Source organism: Acinonyx jubatus, chromosome D4, assembly GCF_027475565.1.
Source record: "Acinonyx jubatus isolate Ajub_Pintada_27869175 chromosome D4, VMU_Ajub_asm_v1.0, whole genome shotgun sequence".
In the NCBI taxonomy this organism is placed as follows: Eukaryota; Metazoa; Chordata; class Mammalia; order Carnivora; family Felidae; genus Acinonyx; species Acinonyx jubatus.
This window is the reverse complement of record NC_069391.1, coordinates 30,314,550-30,320,029: the sequence shown is the minus strand read 5'-3', so window position 1 is coordinate 30,320,029 and position 5,480 is coordinate 30,314,550.

The window sequence follows — 5,480 nt, the reverse complement described above, 5'->3', positions numbered from 1 at the left end:
AAAGTTTCCATCAGGCTTTAAATCCTTGGGATGAAGAGGCTCTAGCTAAATAAAATTCCCAACAAGGATAAAAAGTGCATGCCGTTTCCCTCAAAACAGACCTTTAAAGGCATCTCAGTGCAAAACCTATCTGATAACCAAAATGGCTGCTGCAAGGCTGGGGTGCCAGAGAAGAAAAGAGTGAGAGTCATCATAAAGGATGAACCACAAGGGACAGGGGCCCTCCTGAGGCCCTAAAGTGCGTCCCGTGCGTGGGTCCTGGAGACTCTTTCTTGTTTCAGAAGAGTCCATCAGTTGGGATATGAATAAGAAAAGTATAGAATTTCCTGCCCCGTGCACTGCGGGAAAACTGGGAATCTCTTAGCTGTGTGGTGAGAAGATGTGTTTGTGTATATGTTCACTGAGGAGTGTAACAGACCGTGCGCTAAAGTGGTTACCTTAGTATGTACTTCGCATTACATACATGTTTAGATGGTGATGAAGAATAGATGGGTCTGATTGTTAATTTGATCTTAAGAGTCACTGGCATTCTTTAGGCCTCTCAAGTCCATGACCACCTTGAGGGAACAGCTGAACTGCTTGTTCACAGAAGAAGGGAAGATTCCCAAGGCTCCCAGGAAAGAGCCTGTACCAGCTCAGGATAAACCACAGCTACATCTTGCAAATACGGAGTGAACAGTGAAGAACAGCCCTTCCTTCCAGGGCTTCTTTTTTTGTTTCTTTCTGGGCTTTTCTTTTTTTTTTTTTTTAAATTTTTTTTTTCAACGTTTATTTATTTTTGGGACAGAGAGAGACAGAGCATGAACGGGGGAGGGGCAGAGAGAGAGGGAGACACAGAATCGGAAACAGGCTCCAGGCTCTGAGCCATCAGCCCAGAGCCTGACGCGGGGCTCGAACTCACAGATGCGAGATCGTGACCTGGCTGAAGTCGGACGCTTAACCGACTGCGCCACCCAGGGGCTCTCTTTCTGGGCTTTTCAATGATGATACACTGGTTCCCTTTCTATTTTCTTTTGCTGCTTGGTTCTTTTCTTTTTAGTATTTTTAAAAACTTTTTTTAAAAGTTTATTTATTTTGAGAGAGAGAGAGTGTGTGTGCATGCAAGCAGGGGAAGGGCCGAGAGAGAGAGAGAGAGAGAGAGAGAGAGAGAGAGAGAGAGAATCCCAAGCAGGCTTTGCACTGTCAGCACAAAGCCCCATGTGGGGCTCCATCTCATGAACCATGAGACCACGGCCTGTGCCGAATTAAGAGTTGGCTGCTCAACAGACTGAGCCACCCAGGCCTGCTGCTTGGTTCTTTTTATCCATATCACTGTAATCTGAACATCTATGGCATGATTCTTTTCTCTCCTTTCCTCACATTTCCCTTTTTTCTTTTCCTTCTCCTCTTTTTTCATGGTTCAATGGTCATAATGTTGAAAGCTCTTCTAGAGTCAATCATCAGTTCAAACAACCATTTATTAAGCTCCTACTCTGTGCCAAACATTGCTGCAGAACTCTTCCGGAGGTAGATGAATAAACTCTAGATCAGAGAAGTTGAGGGTTTCCCCCCCTCAAAGTCACATATTTAATGAGTGAACAAAATGCTGACATTGAATTTATAGTGTAGTGGGAGAGACAGTAAAAGATATAAGGAAGTAAATGTGGAATATGTCATTTGATGCAAAGGAAAAAGTAAACCAGCAAAGAGGAAGAATTAAGAGGAGAATGGGCTTTAATTTTAGATAGGGGAACCAGGGTAAACCCCTCTGAGAAGATAACTTTTGAATAAAAACTTAAAGGAGGTGAGGTTAAAGGAGGTGAGGGGATGATTCATATAAACATTCAAGACAAGAATTTCCAAGTAGAGGAACCAGCAAGTGCAAAGACCCTGAGGAAGGAGTATTTCTGGTATGTGTGAGGAATAGCAAGGAGCCCAGAATTGTTGGAGCAACATGCTCCGGGGTCAAGAGTGGTGACAGGTCAGGCCAGAGAGGCAATGAGAAGGTGGCAGATAATACAAGCCAGTGAAGAATTTTGGTTTCTATTCTCAAGGGGATGAGAAGGTATGGGGGCAGGTGTTAAGCAGAAGGGTGACAGGACTTATGTTTTAACAGGACTACTCTAGCTGCTCTTTTGATAATAGATGAAACATGGGCAAGAGTAGAAGTCAGGAGACCAGATATAAGGCTGTTGGCAATAATGCGTATGAGAGATAACATTACTGTCAAATCAGAAAACCATCTTACCAGATTAGTGTTATTATTCCCATCCTATAGAACAGGAAATTGTATTTGAGAAAAATTGAATTATTTGCACAAAGTCATTGCATAGTTAGTGAGTGGCAGCATGGATTCAAGATTCTAAGTTCACCCCAGCTGCATTATTGGTAGCAAGAATCAGCCAAATTTCAAAATTGGCTCACCCAGAGAAGATGAAGCTCTTTTTATTACCAGATTCTAAATGAGAACTACTGATCTAAGAACCCATGTTGGAGAGTCAAATAAACAAAAACAAATCCAAATGCTCACAATTTAAAATGTGCTTTTGTGCACATCTGTGCTTTCTGGTACCAGCAACGGGTAAACTAAAAGCGGAGATATTCTGGAAGTAGCCCAGGAAAGGCTGTGGTGAAGGATGCTGTGGGAGTCAGAAACTTGGATTCTATTTTCAGCACCGTTTCCCTATGGGTGTGACATTTAACCTCCTGAAGCGTAGATTCCTCCTTTGTACTGGGGCTGTGGTGACAGCTCTTGGCGTTGTCTACATGGCAGCGTGTGGACTCCTGTGAACCCTTTGAAGTTCCATGGGAGTGGGCGGCTTTTTGTAGGGCTTTCAGTTCAGTCACATTTTTATAAAGGTTTGGAAAATGACCTTTTTTTCTTTCTTTTTGCCTATACCCTGACAAATTTTCAAGTTCTACCCATATTTAGCTTTGTTTTTGTGGATGGAAATAATATCAAATGACATGTTCCTATCTCTGGGTCAGCCTTGTATGCAATATTAGCAATTGTAGGGGTTTTTAAAAAATCAATATTCAGATGAAAAACATGCTCACCTCTAGCTAATAATACCCCTAAGCCCAAATTGTGGCCCTCTCCCACATCAACTTCTTTGTCTCTGTCGCCAGGGACCCTGTTGTTATGAGCATCCTTCTGGGTAAAAACAAGCAAACAAAACAAATGAACAAACATACCCAAACCAGAAACAGAATCATAAATATAGAGAACGAAGTGGTCGTTGCCAGAAGGGAGGGGGCTGGGGGGATAGGAAAAATAAATGAAGGGGATGAAGAGGCGCAAACTTCCAGTCTGTTTATAAAATAAATAAGTCACAGGGATGAAAAGTACAGCATTGGGAATATAGGCAACAACACCATAACAACATTGTGTGGTGACAGATGGTAGCTACACTTGTGGTGAGTATTGTGTAATGTATAGAATACTGTGGAATCACCATGTTGTGCACCTGAAACTAATAAAACATTGTATATCAACTATACTTAATAATAAAAATTTAAAAAATATGTGTGGAGTTGGTAGAGAAGTGATAGTAACAGAATTTGAGGAGGGAATGAATCATGAAAAAATTGGATCAAGTTCCAATTCTTAGAAGAGGCAGATCCTAACGGCTCATCTATTTAAAGCCTAATTATTCTTTTTTTAATGTCCCCCCAATTTAAAAAAAGGCTATATTCACTTGGTACCTTGTAACACTGTTCTCTATTCTACTAACTAGGCATTAATTTTGGCAATAGTCATCCTTTTCAAAAAATGTAAGTATGGGATCCCCTCATCATTATGGGATTATTAGGATAAATTATTTTACCCTGATTGTTGCAAAATGAATATCCTGTTGGGAATTTTTTTTGATGGGGGAGGAGGAGTTCATTTCACATTATAAGGGGATTTGGGGACATAAGAAAGGACCAGGTAGGATTTCACTAGTTGTTTTAGGCAACCCAAGGAACTAGAATAAGAGGAAAAAAAAGCATCAGGAGCTAGGAAAATGGGGTGAAGAAAAGGAAGCAAAAAATTAGTTTGTCTTATCTCTTTCAAACAGTGCTCAGGCATTGCCATGACACTGGAAAATATAAAGGGGAATGTCTCCTCTCTTGTACCACATGATCACCTACATCCAGGAAACCAAATTCAGGCCAGGACTATTACCTATCTGTAAATTATGTACTTCCAATAGTTGTTTGGCTTTCAGCTATGAAAAAGAACACTGTGGTGTCTTCAGTCTAGTTATTGTCAGGGGAGTAAGTTATCAGTTGTGACAAGTGTGTGGCCTTTTCAACATCCACCAGGATTATTAGCTGAGTGTTTGGATTTTCTGATTCTTCTCCTAAAGGACACACTACAGGAAACTCAAAGAGGACTTGGAAAGGCCAATATGGCAGGCTCTCTCAGTCTCTCTCTCTCTCTCTCTCTCGCTCTCAGTCACTCTCTCTCTCTCTTTTTGTAATAATCATCCCAATTTAGTGTTTATCCAAATGAGTTTTGGAATAAAACTTGGCCCATCACAGACTGCAACATTTTTAAGGGCCTTTTTTGGTGCCCCATTGCTGCACAAATTTTATAGCTGTAGCCAAAGAATTAGGGACTTTTGTAAAGGCTACTTTCTTCATATTTCTTATGCTTTGTGTCTGTAAAAGCATTTTGTTTAAGAAAAAACAGTTTTTGTTTCTTTAGAAAGAGGCTTTCAGGAAGGCTTTTCACAAGAAGATAAGAATTATGAAATCTTTATCATCCTAGAGCTTATTATCTTGAGTGACTTCTACATGCCGGACACGTTGATTACATGATCTCCTAAATATGTACATAGATGGTATTATCCTTATTTTATAGATGATGAAACTTGTACTTGGTGAAGTTGAGTCATTTGCTAAGAACTGGGAAGCAAAATCAGATTTGATCTTCTGACTCCGAAGTCCATACTCTTCATTGCCATTTCCAAGTGTGAATGGAAGCATAATGATCAGGCCTGACTGACTCTGGGACCACTATCTAGCTAATGTACAAGGATGAACATAATCATAAAGTTACTTGACTCTCACTGTCTGAGTATATTAGTGCAAACTCTAAAAGTCTTAATACTTAAGGAGATCTTAGGAAATGGTTTCCTTACTGTTTAATACTACACATAAACAGGCATGAATCATTATGATTTTCCATTTTCTTTTTGGCCACAAACTTTCCAGCAGATGTTTTGTTTTGTTTGTTTGTTTTTTGTCTATTTCATATGTGAAATGACTTTTACCTTGGCTACAGTTTTAAATGTCATTGAAAATATTATCTTATAATTAATCATCTTCCTTAGGATCTCTTTTTAGCAGCCTACACTCAGGATCTCAAGGAATATGTTAATATATGAAAATCTATGTGATGTGAGATGGCGCTTCTGGAATGTCCTCATTGGGAGAAGTTCAATTCACAGGGAACCTTTATTCTCTCTAAGGCAGACGGGAGCGTCCTCTTCACATACTGTAATTGGCAAGAC